The 16944-nt window shown below is 44.4% G+C and overlaps 1 long non-coding RNA gene across 1 annotated transcript; it reads left to right on the plus strand.

The window, feature by feature from the left end:
• Positions 1–3026, plus strand: LOC135818397 (uncharacterized). The gene is made up of 4 exons (XR_010553678.1): positions 1–55; positions 644–685; positions 1271–1312; positions 2495–3026. It is a non-coding gene; the product is annotated as an uncharacterized LOC135818397 (long non-coding RNA).
• Positions 3027–16944: the final 13918 nt, after the last annotated feature.

Consider the following 16944-nt stretch of genomic DNA (forward strand, 5'->3'; position numbering starts at 1 on the left):
ATGACCCCTGGTCCCCCCACAGTCGCCACGTCTTCAGCTTCAGGACCTACGATTGGTGAGTCTCCATGTTACTATGAGTATGCGTGATCCATGCATGTGAAAATGATATCAGGAATATGCAGGAATTGAGTAGTAGCAGACGAGGCGCTTCAAAAATATCAAGGAGAGCGAACAGTAGACTGACAAGAGCAGAAAAATGAAGTGAAGTAGGAGCGATGTGTTGAAAGGCTTGAAGATGGATGTTATCATCTATGGTGCACATGGATGTTATCATCTATGGTGCACATGGATGTTATCATCTATGGTGCACATGGATGTTATCATCTATGGTGCACATAGACAAAAACGTACTGCCATGTATATGTACATGTATATGCACACACACAAATACACATACAGTGCTGGCAACTGAAATCCGACCCCCCCTAGCGGTGCGCTAGCCGCGTTAGCGATTCGTACGAGACGCTAGGGGGGTCGGATTTCAGTTGCCAACACTGAACATCTATGGATACACAGACACACACACACATACACACACACACACACACACACACACACACACACACATACATGACTGTATGTACCAAACTCTTATTGCTGGATGTATTTTTCGTTAATGTATTATCGTTGCATCCTCTACTAGTCAACAATGAAACCACGTCTTCAGCTTCAGGACCTACGATTGGTGAGTCTCCATGTTACTATGAGTATGCGTGATCCATGCATGTGAAAATGATATCAGGAATATGCAGGAATTGAGTAGTAGCAGACGAGGCGCTTCAAAAATATCAAGGAGAGCGAACAGTAGACTGACAAGAGCAGAAAAATGAAGTGAAGTAGGAGCGATGTGTTGAAAGGCTTGAAGATGGATGTTATCATCTATGGTGCACATGGATGTTATCATCTATGGTGCACATGGATGTTATCATCTATGGTGCACATAGACAAAAACGTACTGCCATGTATATGTACATGTATATGCACACACACAAATACACATACAGTGCTGGCAACTGAAATCCGACCCCCCCCCCCCCCCCCTAGCGGTGCGCTAGCCGCGTTAGCGATTCGTACGAGACGCTAGGGGGGTCGGATTTCAGTTGCCAACACTGAACATCTATGGATACACAGACACACACACACATACACACACACACACACACACACACGCACACACACACACACACACACACATACATGACTGTATGTACCAAACTCTTATTGCTGGATGTATTTTTCGTTAATGTATTATCGTTGCTTCCTCTACTAGTCAACAATGAAAACACGTCTTCAGCTTCAGGACCTACGATTGGTGAGTCTCCATGTTACTATGAGTATGCGTGATCCATGCATGTGAAAATGATATCAGGAATATGCAGGAATTGAGTAGTAGCAGACGAGGCGCTTCAAAAATATCAAGGAGAGCGAACAGTAGACTGACAAGAGCAGAAAAATGAAGTGAAGTAGGAGCGATGTGTTGAAAGGCTTGAAGATGGATGTTATCATCTATGGTGCACATGGATGTTATCATCTATGGTGCACATGGATGTTATCATCTATGGTGCACATAGACAAAAACGTACTGCCATGTATATGTACATGTATATGCACACACACAAATACACATACAGTGCTGGCAACTGAAATCCGACCCCCCCCCCCTAGCGGTGCGCTAGCCGCGTTAGCGATTCGTACGAGACGCTAGGGGGGTCGGATTTCAGTTGCCAACACTGAACATCTATGGATACACAGACACACACACACACACACACACACACACACACACACACACACACACACACACACACACACACACACACACACACACACACACACACACACACACACACACACACACACACACACACACACACACACATGACTGTATGTACCAAACTCTTATTGCTGGATGTATTTTTCGTTAATGTATTATCGTTGCATCCTCTACTAGTCAACAATGAAACCATTTTGCGTTTACTATAATTTTATGTCTTGCAATGATAGTCACACACATGCATGAATGCATACTGCTAGTTGCCTGTTTGTGTTAAAAAGAAGAGACAACAACAGCGACAACGGCAGGAACAACGAGAATGATCACGACAACGATAGCAACATCTGGGATTTTGATAGATCAGTTCATTGACATAGACCATAGGGCTTGAAAGTGATTACGTCAAAACGGCTAGAGTAAGTAGTAAGTTCTACATTTGGATCCACCAAGGCGTGACTTTGCTATTGCCTACAGTGTGTGGGTGCATCACCTTGTGCTTGCATCCATACAAAAACTGTATGCATGTGGGTCCAGTTTTGGAATTTTTGAAATTGTTGCTATGCTGTGATGTAGCACTTTCAAGCCCTATTAGCAAAACAATACCACACTTATGCATATGCTTGGTTTCACGCTGAAGAAGTATTCAAGATACTGCTCTCATTGGACGGGCACCGTAGTTGACATCAATTTCTCTTCTCTGCCCCTGTGTCTCCCATACAGTGTCTCTTGTCGCCCTCTTTCTCTCCGTCCTGGCCATCTATGCCAACCTGTTGTGATCACCTACACACACACACCTTTTATCCTCCCGATGTTAGTAGCAAGTACTCTCGTTAGCAGTTACTGTTAGTACTTTCTTTGTTTTTGTTTTTTATTTTATTTTATTTTCTCTATTTATTCTCTTTACCAGGCGTGGGCCATCCCCTGGACTAACAAAATGGGTGCCTTATTATTATTTTTCTGTTTCTGTTTTAATGACAGTCCACTGCACGTCTGAAAAAAGTACTTAGTTTATTTTAATTTAGTTTAGGCGGGTTACAGAACTATCGACGTATCGTTCGCTGCCTTACTTGTAGTTTGATAACGCTTCGCTCTTCATTGAGATATCCACCATTCTCTCTCTTTTCTCCTTATTTTCTTCCCTGTATAAACATAATAACATATTCGCTGCCTTGTCCTTGAGCATTTGTGCTCGTTTGGATTTGCGAATTCAAATAAAGTATACAAACAAACAAGTAAACATATAACTTGAAAATGATAGACTCACGCCTGTGGATTGCTCCTGGAATAGTGTACCAACCATCTCTTCAGCGAACACGCTCACAGCAAATTCCCCCCCTCCCATTCTAGATTTTTTCCCAATTTATAAGATTTGTATCTAGTTTTCTCCCGCCGTCTTGCTCCTCTCCATACTCGTGCCAACTCAGATCCACCCACACATGTGTCTGTGCCTGACCATGGTGCAGGGTGAGAGTAAGACTACACTTCTGTGGTTAGACATTGATCTGGATGCATTTTGCAATATGATTGTCATTCCAGTTTCTCATAACATCTTCCTAAACCCCAGCCTGTTCTACTGGACAAGCACTAAAAAATAGTTTGAAAATCGTTTGCACCTTTATACTCCTATGTATTCGTATCCGTTGTTCCGAGCACACGGATAGAAAAGAGTAAAGGTAAGCATAAAGGAAAGCAGCTCGTTTATAATCCAGTGCATGAAGCCTGTAACAGGAAACAAATGGCTGTGGTGTTTTAAATGTTATGGTAGCACAGTCTATTTTGTCGCTTGTATTTGGGTATACAGCTCGCCACCTTTGTCATTGAGTACTTGTTCACATTGGCCCTGATTGTGACCAAGAGAGAGAGAGACAGACAGAGAGAGACAGACAGAGAGAGAGAGGGAAAAGGGACCATGAGCAAGCCGTGAAAAGTCAATGGAACGAGTTCATCAGAACGCACGTGAAACACCGCGTGATTTACGATTACCTTCTCGTGTTCACAACCCGTCTGCGCGAGTCGGCTGCTTTCCAGTTTCAAACAGTTTTCTGAATATTTTTTTACTGGCAACGGGTTTTGCGAATTTTTCTTGAGAACAATATTATTTTCAGTCTAATCGGCTTTTACCCGAATGCAAGTGACAGAAACCCATGAAAGCCACATCGCCGATGCATGTGTGTAGTAAAGGGTTATGCTCACGAGGTCCATGCCACAACATTATCGGAAAGACTTTACAATGGAGCCAATCTGTTGAGAATATTTTTGTATTTGTATTATAATTATTATATTTAAGGATTTCCCAAAGACTTTGGGCCTGTCGAGGGGATCTCCTGCAAGAATAATGAAATGACAACTTTATGTAGAGGGGGCAGTTAATCGAGGATAGGCTAAGGAAATAGATCGAGGCATACAAAATCTGGTAATTTAAAAAGGAGTTGGGATACTTAAAATGTTAATAATGGTTATAAGAAAGGGTTTGCTCCCCACACCGGAGCTCGCGCTATTCCGCCGACTTTACTTGACACTTGACTGACTCACGACTGCCATCCAGAGCACACGAGAAGTCCATTGAACCTTCGACTCGGCAAACCTGCAAGAAAGCACCACTCCCTGCTCAATACACAGTGTTTCGGGGAATTCACCCCTCATCAGTTGAGCTTGAGTAGGCTGAGGAAGATTGTGCCTGAAGAGCACCACTTATATAGTGCTCTCCAGGCACAAACATCACCAGGGATACAAACTTACAGAGACGCTCCGCTTCCAGCGCGACAAACACCTCGTGAACACCAGATAGCAGCGTGAGTCAGTGTCGCTCCTGGACGGTGAGACAGACGTCGAGGACCCTCGGTCATTCGCAACGCTGTCACCTCCAAACCAACTAGTCGCAAGCCCGCGCTGGGCACAACAGTACGAAGTAGTGGTTGCGACTTCGGCGATGATTTGTAAGAAAGGGTTTGCTCCCCACACCGGAGCTCGCGCTATTCTGCCGACTTTACTTGACACTTGTGAGTCAGTCAAGTGTCAAGTAAAGTCGGCGGAATAGCGCGAGCTCCGGTGTGGGGAGCAAACCCTTTCTAAAAAATCATCGCCGAAGTCGCAACCACTACTTCGTAATAATGGTTATGCCAAAATAAATGGTCCTACTGGTTGTTTGGTACGTTTCGCCCTCAAATTTATTCCAACACGAATGGATGAAGCATTTTCGAAATTTCAGAAAAATTGCAAAGTTAAAAAGGCTCGCGATTTACAGCGCTATTCTCCTTATCATGGTTAAAACCGCAAGTATTTGACTAAAACCCACTAGTTGCGGTCATGACGAGTAGACCCCTCCGAACTCGTCAAACACGAGTATGTTTCGCGTGGTCACGACGAGCCTCTAGCCCAGCTCGCCCTTCGCGTTGCCGTTTCACGGCTTGCTAGTGGTCCCTAGAGAGAGGGGAGAGGGAGGGAGGGAGAGGTAGAGAGAGATAGAGAGACAAATAGTAACGCCTCACACTCTAACGGTGACATTAGTATGCTTTCAATTGGGGTTACCCATCACCAGAACGCTCCGCTGATTTTATCGGATACTTTCCAAACTATTTTCGGAAAACGTTGATGTCATAAAAGATTGATCCCTAGTGTCTATCCGTGAGCTAATCGTTCCTTAATAATTGCGCCTTGTTCGTCTCCGACTCATGGACCCTTATAGTTGTCACACACTGTTCGGAGATGCCTCGGGTTGAGCTATGGGCTGTGCAATCATGCCCTCAGTTGTAGCTTCATTAAAAGTGATTGTTCAAGGCTAATAAACTTGAATACCTTCTTTAGGCGTCATAAGGTAAGTTCAGTCATGAGAACGATATATTCGAGATTGACAGATCCGACAGGAATGCAGTTGAGCCAGCGGTGCAGCACAGCTGTTAACAATGTGTGAAGGGGAGTTGAGACACGAGTGAAACGTAACACTCCAGTAACCCGAACTGTAATAGCTGATCCCAGCTCGACCGTGATCTAGCCGGAACTGCTAATTCTTTTCCGGTGCTCTAGATGGTGTTATGTGCTAATACCGAACGATCCGGACACTTCTGCCAAGAAAGCGAACTCCTGTCGCTAGCTGACACCAGGCATGTGTGTGCACACGATTGGTAAGGGATTATCAGAAATATAACTCAACAAAGCGTATGAAGTTAGTGTCATTTGGTTGTTTACAAAGTACTCCAAATTCTCCGAAAATTCAGGGCAGCTTTCACCCCAAGGAACGAACAGCAGGAATCACCCAGCAAACAGTCAACCGAAGTGGGCCAAGATGCAGTTAGCCATTGCAACTCTTCTAAGTAAGTCACAGCAGACTGATGAAAGGATAATTAAGTAAAGATTATATTAAAAGTGGGATATGGACTGTAAAGCAAGCATCGGAATTTCGGGAGAATGCAAATTGCGTTCATATGGCATAAATCACGAGCTTTTGATTCTCGAGAGTACAGCGATGGCAAACGGAGCCATGTTTCACTGCATGGCCAAATATATTAGAAGGTTTAGTTGATGATGGTAGTCCGGTTGTACTGAATCATTTTCTACCCAATAAAACGTCACACGATTGCCCCAAAGAAACAAGAAAAGGCATACCGGCATGTCCTGTGCTGCAAAAGGGAACATCAGGATTGTGATGATGTAAAGCGATATTAAAGGGCTCCGTAGACCAATGGTCTCGGCACCGGCGCCTAATTCACCTATGAAAAAAGGTGAGAGAAACAGAAGTGAATGTTCCCAGTGTAGCGCGGCTTCAAAAGACTACATGTATATTTAGTTGGATCTAGCATGCCTTAAAAATTTAAATTGTTAAAGGGGAAGGTTCACCTACATGCAGGGAGATTGCCCAATACAGCTGTAGAGCACTTGAAGACTCGGACATTTAGAGTACAGGACGCCAATGGTATCAACAAAAAAGACATAGTCCCCGCCCTGGCCTCGATTTATCAAATTTACCGGCAGGATATGGGTTAATGTACTCTACCATTCCAACACACACTCTTGGCATCAAGCATGGATGGATTATATTCGTTCAGCCTCGGAAACTGTGGGAGTGGTTTTCAGTCTCAATGCTCACCGCTAGTTACATGTGATCACCTTTTGTCAATGAGCTCTTCTTAGAATCTGAAATTTAAATTGTCATTAGGTGCCTCAGATCTATATAGATTATGCGAATGGAGGTATAACGGAACGCGATACTGCTGGAATTCTGGTGTATCCAGCTCCGCTCACGTTAAAAAATAATTTTAAAAAATCACGGTTCGCCTGAGACACGGCTGGAAGCCGAGTTTTCTGCATCCGCAGGAACGTCACTACCCTCTTGGATCAAGGCGTAGAATCAGCTCCTAAGCGGCGGGAGGTGCGTAGATGAGACCCACTACAAAGTGGTCAAAGACCGAAATCCCATTCACTGCATCCGTGTTTCCCTCGTGCAAAGCCAAGGGTTCCCAATTAACTGTGGTTCGCAGCACGGCTGGAAACAACCCTTCCGCTTCCAGGCAGGACTTGAACCTGATACCCTCTGTTTCTCAATCATGGTCTTAGCCGACCATCCCACTGCGCCTGCCTTCCGCTGACGTTAGTTGGCCGTAATAATTATGCCGTTCTGTAGCTTGGAGCTAGTACTTCCGATGCTTGACACCTAACATAATATTATTGCAGTGCTCCGGGCATGATTGCTTTTCTACTTGCAGATTGATGCACGTCTGCTAGCCAGTTGTTGAAATTTTAAACCAAGAAGGTCGTCTGTGTTATCGATAGGTGTTCGAAGTACAATGATTACCGAATTGTGAACAGGGCAGATTCGCAATGATATCGACGGCAGCGCAGCTAATGAAACCACAAAATTATACGTTAGACATTACACGTCGTGTGGAGTAAACCGCTGAAAACTGGCTTTCAGCTGCTCCGGGAGTCGTTACCAAGTGAACTTTATAATTATCACGATTTATTATTTTTTACTACTGTCATTAAGCACAGTCATGTGACGTTAGCCAGTGTTAGTATGGCGTTGGCGATTATTATATAACCAGCCATGGCATAGCAGAAGAAAGAAAGTGCAAGAAATTCAAAAAGACAGTACAAGTATTTTGTCGAGGCCTAGACATGGGTGCATGATGGCTTGGAGAGCGTAATTTACTTACGTGCCAGTGACACGCATCTGTAGCAGGAAGGTCACCTTACCCTGCTCATTCTCCCAGCACCACAACCTGTCCAACCCTCCTCTGCCTTCAAGCGACAGATTGCTTCAAGGGACGATAAGCAGTGTGTGTGTGCAACAAAGTTCAATCCCTTTTTCACATTACTGCTAGATTGCAGTTTTGGTCGCGTCGTTTTTCGTTCCGATCTATAATTATGGTGATCAAAGTCAAAGGAGCGTTTAGGCGATCCGACGGGAACTTTTGCCGTGGTTAAAACTCCGACTTGAAGCTAAAAATATATCTATGCTAACAAGACCAACACCAGCGAGATGACACTGTCTCCGGTTATTGAGTCGTGCGTGATCCGTGTCCGCTACATGCTCTATCTGCAGATTTGTTTATTCATATCCAGACTTGTTACTTAAAGTTGCAGACGCCACTGCAGCTGTACTTATGGTTGATAAATATGGTGGTAAAGAAGAGAAGGAGAGCTCTATGCCAGAACTTTGCAGCTTAGAGAGCGTGTGTGGGCAGGCGTATGTTTACCGACATATTGCCAGGCGTGTCTTTACCACCATATTTATCAACCAGATTTGTTATGCCTGAAATGAAATTTTTCTTATCTTTGACAGCGGGTTCAGGGCATTAGACTATTCACAAGTGGGAAATGTCTTCTGAATTCAAGGAAAGCTTGAAGTTGGTGCTCCTCGTAAAATATTATTCCCTTAACCTAATCTTCCTTCGTTTCTGTACACCTTTCTGTAGTCATTAGTCCTCATAAATAATGGATACATTCTGTGTCTGATGAATCCCAGGCCAGTTGGTCAGCTGATCTACAGATTCAGTGTACAGTGAACTGCATGGATGTTATCCAGCATCAGGGCGTAGTGTCGTATGTACAACCCATTCGGCATGCACTCACCTGCTTGAAAACACCTTCTGGTAGCCTGTGTGTGTTTAAAAAACACTGGATGACTAAAAGATAGTAAATAATGTACCTAGTCGAGGACAGCAACCCAACGGCTGCATCCTTTTCGTTTAATGTACTATGGCAGTATGGGGTATCTCTGCCCGCCATGGAATGCTTTTGCCTCAGGTACTCTACTAGTGTACACATCCAATGCCGGCTCGGGAGGTTGGGACCACGACCCGACTTCTATGATTGGTAAGTAGTATCAGTATTTGTATTTATGGAGTCATTATGTGACGGCAGTAAACGGAATTTGGTTAGAACCGGGATGACGTAACGTGCAGTGAAACCTGTCTAAGACGACTGCTCAAGGGGCTTTCAAAATGTGGTCTCTGGAACCTGGTGGTCTCCTTATCCAGGGTCATTTAACTGGAAATAGCATCCCTTGGTGCTCGCTGTACACCCTAGTAAAATAAAAGTTAATAATAATAATAGTGGTTTTCTGGGACAGGAGGTCGCCTTATCCTAGTGGTCGCTTTGACAGGTTTTACTGTCCTTGAATTGTTCGTGAAAGCTACATGGGCTCATTATATGCAGCAAAGATTGGGAGAGATTTCAAATTCGCCATTTGCTTCTTCACTAGTCAAGTCCAATGAATCCATCATGGCTTTAAACATAATGTTTGACCATTCTGCTGGGATGACAGCTACACCACAGCTCATCGCTGGCTTCAATCGACGGTTCCTGGTTCGATTTCTGGTGGTGACAGTCAATGTTTTGTTCAGACTTTTCCCTTTCCCATTCCCTCAACTTATGAATGTTTACAATTGTTCTTTTTCTCCTATCGTGTGGCACCTCACACAGGGCCGAAGTACTGGGGTAACGTTTCTGCAATCTGTAGAGATGGTCGGAAGCAATCACCAATAAATATTGTCCCCACGTCAGCAATCTACCAGCCATATCCTGCTTTGAACCTAACTGTGCCAGAGGGCACCACGGTGTTCAAGTTCGGAAACGGAGGCCATGATGTATCAGGTCACCCGGTCGTCTCTTCGGTTGGCAATATCCTGTTGCGTGGTGGCCCGCTAGGCGCTGCCTACAAATTCCACAATACACACATCCACTATGGAAATAAAAGCATGCCGGCCTCTGAGCATTCAGTTGAAGGGGCCCGCACTACAGGCGAGGTATGTCTAATGTCCAGTGCTGTGTCTACATGCCATTGTATAGACCCTTTGCACAATAAGCGAGAGGGGTCGAGACTTGGCATGCTGTGCACGCGCTGCACACTTGGCATGCAACCAGCATGCATGGTTTGCTGCAGGACGTGATCAAGTTTCCTGTGACAGGCTGTGTTTTCACGGTCCCGACGCGATGTTCATGTATGTACTCCCCAGCCTTTTTTCATTTGAAGTTTTTTTTAGTTTTGAAGGAAGAAGTTTCGAAATGCTTTCCAAGGACCACTGCTGGGTTCTTGTTTGCACCAACCGTCATCCCTAACGTTAGTGTAAGGAACCCACTTGTCTTTCCATGCGTTCCCTGGTGATACTGGCATTCCACACTCTGGAATCCTGGCTATCTGGCGAGAAGAGGGCCGCAGTGCTGCGATATCGTTCACAGTGTTGTGCTCGGAACACTTTGTCCATGACGACTTTCATCCTTGCTTTTGCTAAGATAATGAACGCCCTGCCAAGAGACTCTGGAGCTTGAGAAAACGGCATGACCCATCCCTGTCTTCGCTATTGGAAGATCGACTGCTTGCTGGCGCTGCTCGAGCTGCTGATGTTGAAGTGGAGAGAGACGCAGCCTCATCGCTCAGGAGTGCGGAGAAAGTCATCTGAGTTCGAGCTGTGGCTGCGTGCACGATATGACCGACTTTCACATTATGCACATAGCCACCAAAGTAAAACTCATGGACACTATCCACGGGCTTGTTCACTAGTACTACTCCATCAGCTCCCTCTTCACTGCGTTGGAGACGAGCACGCATGGTGTGGCACTCACTCTGGGAAACAGGTTCATCACTGCTGTTCATCACTGCTGGGATGACGACTACACCGGAGAAGGTTGCAGGAGAAAACAAGCAGCTGTAGAGAGAGTTTGTTTTTTGCAGATTTAGATTTATATTGCTCCAGGAATGGTCAAGGGTGAACAAGGGTCTTGTCAACTGCACAAAGGTGTAGTTTGTTGCTCGGACCGCGATCACGTTCTCAGTACTGAATATCACACCAGCCTTGTCGCGCTATACATTGTGCCGTGGTGGTCACAGGTGAACGCGTTGGAGTGTCGCTTCTCAACAGAGCCTACAAAACAAAGTCATGGCGCGTGTGCCGTTATCACCGTTTGCATGAAGCCTCAGATGTCGCGGAGTGATTCTTAGTTTCTTACCTTGCCTTTCGCTCAGCTCCCCGGCAAGTTTTCCTGTTTCTGTAGTTACGTCATGACCAGTATGGCACTCAGCTGTGGGGTAGCTAAGGATGAACCTAGTAGGGTGCAGAAAAAAAACACATATACATCATACATTAAAAATCCGGTTTGCATCAGCTGTGGACTTTTCAACTCCCATCCTCCCAGTCCCTGCAGAGAAACTTTGGTATAATTAGTCTGATGTGATATTGAATCGCGTGATATTGCAAGATAACACACAAAATGTCACACAAAATGTCACACATTGAGTGCCAGATTAGATAACATTCATATCACTTATGTAACATTGACAAATGTGGGCACAAGTTATGCGATTGAGTCTACCAACTAAGCCAGATTTTGAAGAGTCAGACGTGCACAATCCAGCACAAAACTGACAAGGAGCACGGAGACATTCCACGGCATGAAAGTGCCTTGTGCCCACATTTTTCCATGTTACAATTTTTTCTTGGCTCACCGTCTGAGTTCCAATCTCTTATGTGTTGAGTTATAGTATTCTTGAATTGTGTTCAGTTTAATGCGATTAATAGTATAAGTGAAGCGGACATTACAAAATGATGAATGAGAATACATGTATCTAAAATGGTTGTTCCTAATCGATTTTCTTGAGACTATCATCAGGGAAAATCGTCTCACAATAGAGGCTATACGGAGAAACAAACTACTTATAGGTTATCGGATAGTGGGAAGTATACAAGGTGAGGTGTGAAAAAAACTAAAGTGGGAGAGAAGACGAAAGAAATTAGAAGAAAAGATGTGAGAGTGTTCTGACGGTGTGAGCTACTACAAAAGGTGAGTGAAATGAAGGCGTAGAAGCAGGTGAATGTGATAGAGTGAGGAACTGTGAGGTGTAGGTGTATGCGAATGAATACGTGTGTGAATGCTAGGTGAAGAGTCTCAGTTTTGTGACATTTTCTTTCTGAATGCATAGATTAGGATTGTGTTTACGGATGAAAACAGCTTCTAATACCTTAAGTTCACGAAACCTACTCGTATTCATTCGCATACACCTACACCTCACAGTTCCTCACTCTATCACATTCACCTGCTTCTACGCCTTCATTTCACTCACCTTTTGTAGTAGCTCACACCGTCAGAACACTCTCACATCTTTTCTTCTAATTTCTTTCGTCTTCTCTCCCACTTTAGTTTTTTTCACACCTCACCTTGTATACTTCCCACTATCCGATAACCTATAAGTAGTTTGTTTCTCCGTGTAGCCTCTATTGTGAGACGATTTTCCCTGATGATAGTCTCAAGAAAATCGATTAGGAACAACCATTTTAGATACATGTATTCTCATTCATCATTTTGTAATGTCCGCTTCACTTATACTATTAATCGCATTAATAAAGTTGTTGTCTCCTCGTCGCCTTTTCATTTGTGTTCAGTTTATCATCATTATAATAAGGTCGAGCATTGAAACGATTGTTTTCAGAATCAGAATATTCTTTGAAATGCTGATAAGTAGTTGATACGTGTGGATAACACAAGTGGTTATTTGTAGAGGTTATTCTTCTGGCAACTTTTTATTTCGCCAATTGTTTGGATAATGAACCTACCGTTCGCACAGACTGAGCTCACACAACTTCTCAGCTTCAAGGGCAGTCGTAACTGACTTCTTTAGTTTCTCCAGCTGGGTGTTGTGTCCTCCACCTTGTTTCATGCTGTCAAACTAACAACATGTGTGAACTATAACAAGGTTTATCTAATACTAGTATTGTACTAGTATTGGGTTTGTACAGTCTATATCCAGCCCACTGATAATGGTGCAGAGCCACTCCGTTTTATGTGTCTATCAGCACTGCTTGTTGTACTGTTGTGCATTATCATACTACTACGCATTCGTTCCTCATGTTGTATTCACGTCTGATGCGCGTAGTCGCGTACACTGCTTTCATTCCTCATGTTGTATTCACGTCTGGATGCGCGTAGTCGCGTACACTGCTTTCACTTCTCATGTTGTATTCACGTCTGATGCGCGTAGTCGCGTACACTGCTTTCGCGCAATCTTTTGATTTGAATGTTTTTTGAATCTCCGCTTCTGCTTCGAGAGAAGCAGAACTTTCCTTTGTACTGCAAGATGATTTCGATCAGAGTCAGAGTAAAACATTATAATACAGTCTTCTAAAACAACGAGTCGTGTGCTATCCGGAGGCATGTTCGAGTAAGAACAGGGTTATAATTATAATAGTACAAGTACTTGTCTGTATCAGAGGGTCCCGGGCATCATACAGGCGTAGGAATAGGGCCTTTGTAAATAGCTGCCGTTCTTTGCCAGTACGGTAATGTTTCTGTGGGCTCTTTTACCTAGGGTTTTTGTCTCTTTTTTGTGTTCCAATTGATTTTTACTTTTTATTTTTGTGTTTAATACTAACATTCATGCATTTTTATAACTTGGGGCTGCACGCGTGCTAGAGTGTACGTGAAGTGTGTGGGTACAGTGAGGGCTGCGTCCCACCCGCCTGTGTGGATTCACAGGAAGTGTGAGTTACGAAGTCTGAAGAAAATGTTGAACGGTCTCTGCTGGGATGACGACTACACCATACTGTCCCCGGGGAAAATTGCGGAAAAAAATCGCAAAAAACGCGGGGAAAAACGCGGCATAATATGGCATAATTTGCGGTGAATTTGCGGTAAATATGCGGTAAATTAATATGCGGTGAATAATATTGATGTGCGGCAATTTTCAGTGAGTATGTAGTGAAATCAATCAGTTACAAGTCTCTGGTGTAAGCACTCGTCATATTTGAGTAAAAAGCCGCCATGATGAGACGTTGCTGACCGAACAGTGCACTGTGTGTACGTGTAGTGCAACAATAAAGTTCAAAAAACGCGGGAAAATCGCGGAAAACGCGGTCTTTTAAAAAATCGCAAAAAACGCGGAAAAAACGCGGCCGCGGAATCGCAATTTTCCCCGGGGACAGACCATAGCTCAGTGGTTAGAGCATCGCTAGCTACAAGCGAGGGTCCCTGGTTCGAGTCCTGGTGGTGACAGTCAATTTTTTGTTCAGACTTTTCCCGTTTGTCTCTTTCCCTCAAACTAGTGAAGATTCATGCATTTAAATTGATTTTTGTACTTCAAAGTAGTTTACTGAATTTGAATTTGTTTGATGATATGTGCAATTCATTTTTCCCGCACAAGAGGCTTTACTAGTACTTACCTGCGGGGGCATTGGTTGTGAGAGTTACCACCTCACCCTCGCAGTTTGGCGCTGCATCCCCTCTGAGATGAACGGCTGCTGAAAATGTTATTGCGTCTGCGTTGTTGTGACTGCTTTTGCTACGCTGCCTGCTCTTCTTGGCATTGCTGCTGCTACGAGTACGAGTTCGTACTGCAGTCTTCTGTCTTGGCAATTACTGCACTAATAAATAATATTGAAGTAATAATATTCACTGGTACAGTGGTAGAATTATTAGAAGTTGAAAAAGACATCATGATAATTATTGATAATAATCATCGAAAGAAGTGAACATGAACCTAACCGCTTCGAACACACGTTCGGCAAAATTAATATTTTTTCCTTGGCCGCGGGCCTAGCCTACATGTCCATTCAGAAAAAAATGAACTTCTAGCTTTTGGCCATAAATGGGTCAAACGTTGAGTTTTTTTAGAATTTTTTTCTGCAACCCCATCTGGAATCCTCTTCCAATCCGCGATATTCATGTTAAAACAAAATGGCGTCACGATTTATTGAAAGTGGTATAGTTGGTGGTACGAGTGTTCAAACCCATTTGAACTTCATACTGTTCGTCTTCTTTTTGACATGCTCTCTTTCCATCGTCCTTAGCTTTTGTTTGTTGAGAGCTGTTTTGGCTTTCTCCTATACCTCTTGGGGATGCCAAGTGATGGTTTTGAGAGGCTGGTGATGGCTGTGAGCGAGAGTTTGCCGATCGGCGTCGTCCTCGCTATAGCGATGAAAATACTAGTTACTGCGCACCTGGCAGATATCACAACACGTCGGAGCGTCCAGGAGCAAAGGAATCTTGGGTTTTCACTGGAATCTAGTTCCTCCAGCATCGTGTAGCCCACCGTCGGTGAATGGCGGTCCAGAAAGGTCGAACCTGATCTTCTGCAGCATCTCGCAGTCCTGCGAGGCACACTGAACACGCCTGTCATGTATTCTACAAATAAAAGATCACGAAGTAGTGGACTTTACAGTGATGAGTCTATCCTGTATGCTGCAAAAGACGCAGGAAATGTGACTGGTGTCTGTACACTCAGTGACTGGACGCCAACACCCCAGTCTTCTCCTGCAGGATCTGTTTGACATTGACATTATGCAGTAGGTCGGCATTGACCTGGTTTGGCAGCTATCGTAATAGTATCTGCCTGGTTGGATGTAGCAGGTTGGTGTTTGCTCGTTGTCCAGTCCGGAATTTTCTTGTAACTCACGGTGGAGTACGCGCAGGGTTTGTGATCATCCCTGTTCACGTCAATATTATCAAACACAACGTTCCCTTTGTCACTCATCTTATCCTGAGAGTACTGAATTTGCTGGCAATATTGCACCACACTTGTCACAACCTACCGCCACTGCTGGCGGTGGCGACTGGTTCGTCAATGGCGCTGACCAGGCTGACCGACTAGCTTCGAGACAGCGGCCTCGTTGTCAACCCCGCGGCAGCCTAAAGGTTGATTTTATCGATCCAGCCTCAGCGCCATGCCGTTGACGATGCCCTAGTGACTGTGTGTCATGGATTGCCTTGCCACCAGCGGTCATTGCCGTCCACCTTGGTGCAGCCCTCAACAACTGGCTCAGCCCATGGGAGTCTCAAGTGGACAAAGTTGTTGCCAAAGTAGCTCAGAAGATTGGTGCATCGTGGTGTAGGTGAGCACATAACTAGGACTTCCCAGCGCCTATTTGTCCAGGCTGGGATACTATGTGACATGCTGTACTGCACATTCTTTTCAGCACTGCAAGGTCGGCAGCTGGACCGACTGCAGGGGCCGCGCACATGCAGGCCGCCTGTTGCCAGTGCAGCATTCTGGAACGTTCCTTCCTTCTGAGATCCGTGGAATAATAACTTTCTTTGCTTCAAAGCAAGTTGCTTACCTTTCTGTTGTGCTCCCAGTGTCCTTACAACAATAACCTACAGCAATGTTTTATTTTCCTTTCCATTCCCCAACCAAGGAATACTACAATGTCGATTATATTTCTGAATACTTTAGTGTGTGCACGCGCATGCACGTGTGTGTGTATACCTCACTCGCCACTCGAAGTTCTGTTCCCCATTACTGGAACACTGCTTGTTCTTTCAGGACCTGCCATCATCTGCGGATGGACATTCAATGATTGTATTGTGTGTGTGTGTTTCATTCAGAATCAGATCCGCTATCGTTGCTATAAGAGAAAATCTGTGGGTTCACATCCAGTGCATTTGTAGATTTGCGTGCTTTTCTCGCCACGGGCGCATACATGGGACATTGTGTGTGTGTGTGTGTGCGGCTTTTGGTACTAATATTCAGGTCTGTGCTTGCATGTGTGAACATGAAATTGTTCGGTTCTGTGCATGCTATTGCTATGTTGTATATTATTGTATGTATGTGTGCATTTCCACGAACAGTGTAGATGAGCGTGGAGAGTGCATTCATCCCTCATCAACCACTTCCCCTTGGGCGGCTTACGAGAGTTTTTTCTGCGTACCTCTCATTTTTGTTTGTTTCTCTCTGATACTGTATTGAT

The sequence above is a fragment of the Sycon ciliatum genome, chromosome 5 (genome assembly GCF_964019385.1).
Source record: "Sycon ciliatum chromosome 5, ocSycCili1.1, whole genome shotgun sequence".
Classification (NCBI taxonomy): Eukaryota; Metazoa; Porifera; class Calcarea; order Leucosolenida; family Sycettidae; genus Sycon; species Sycon ciliatum.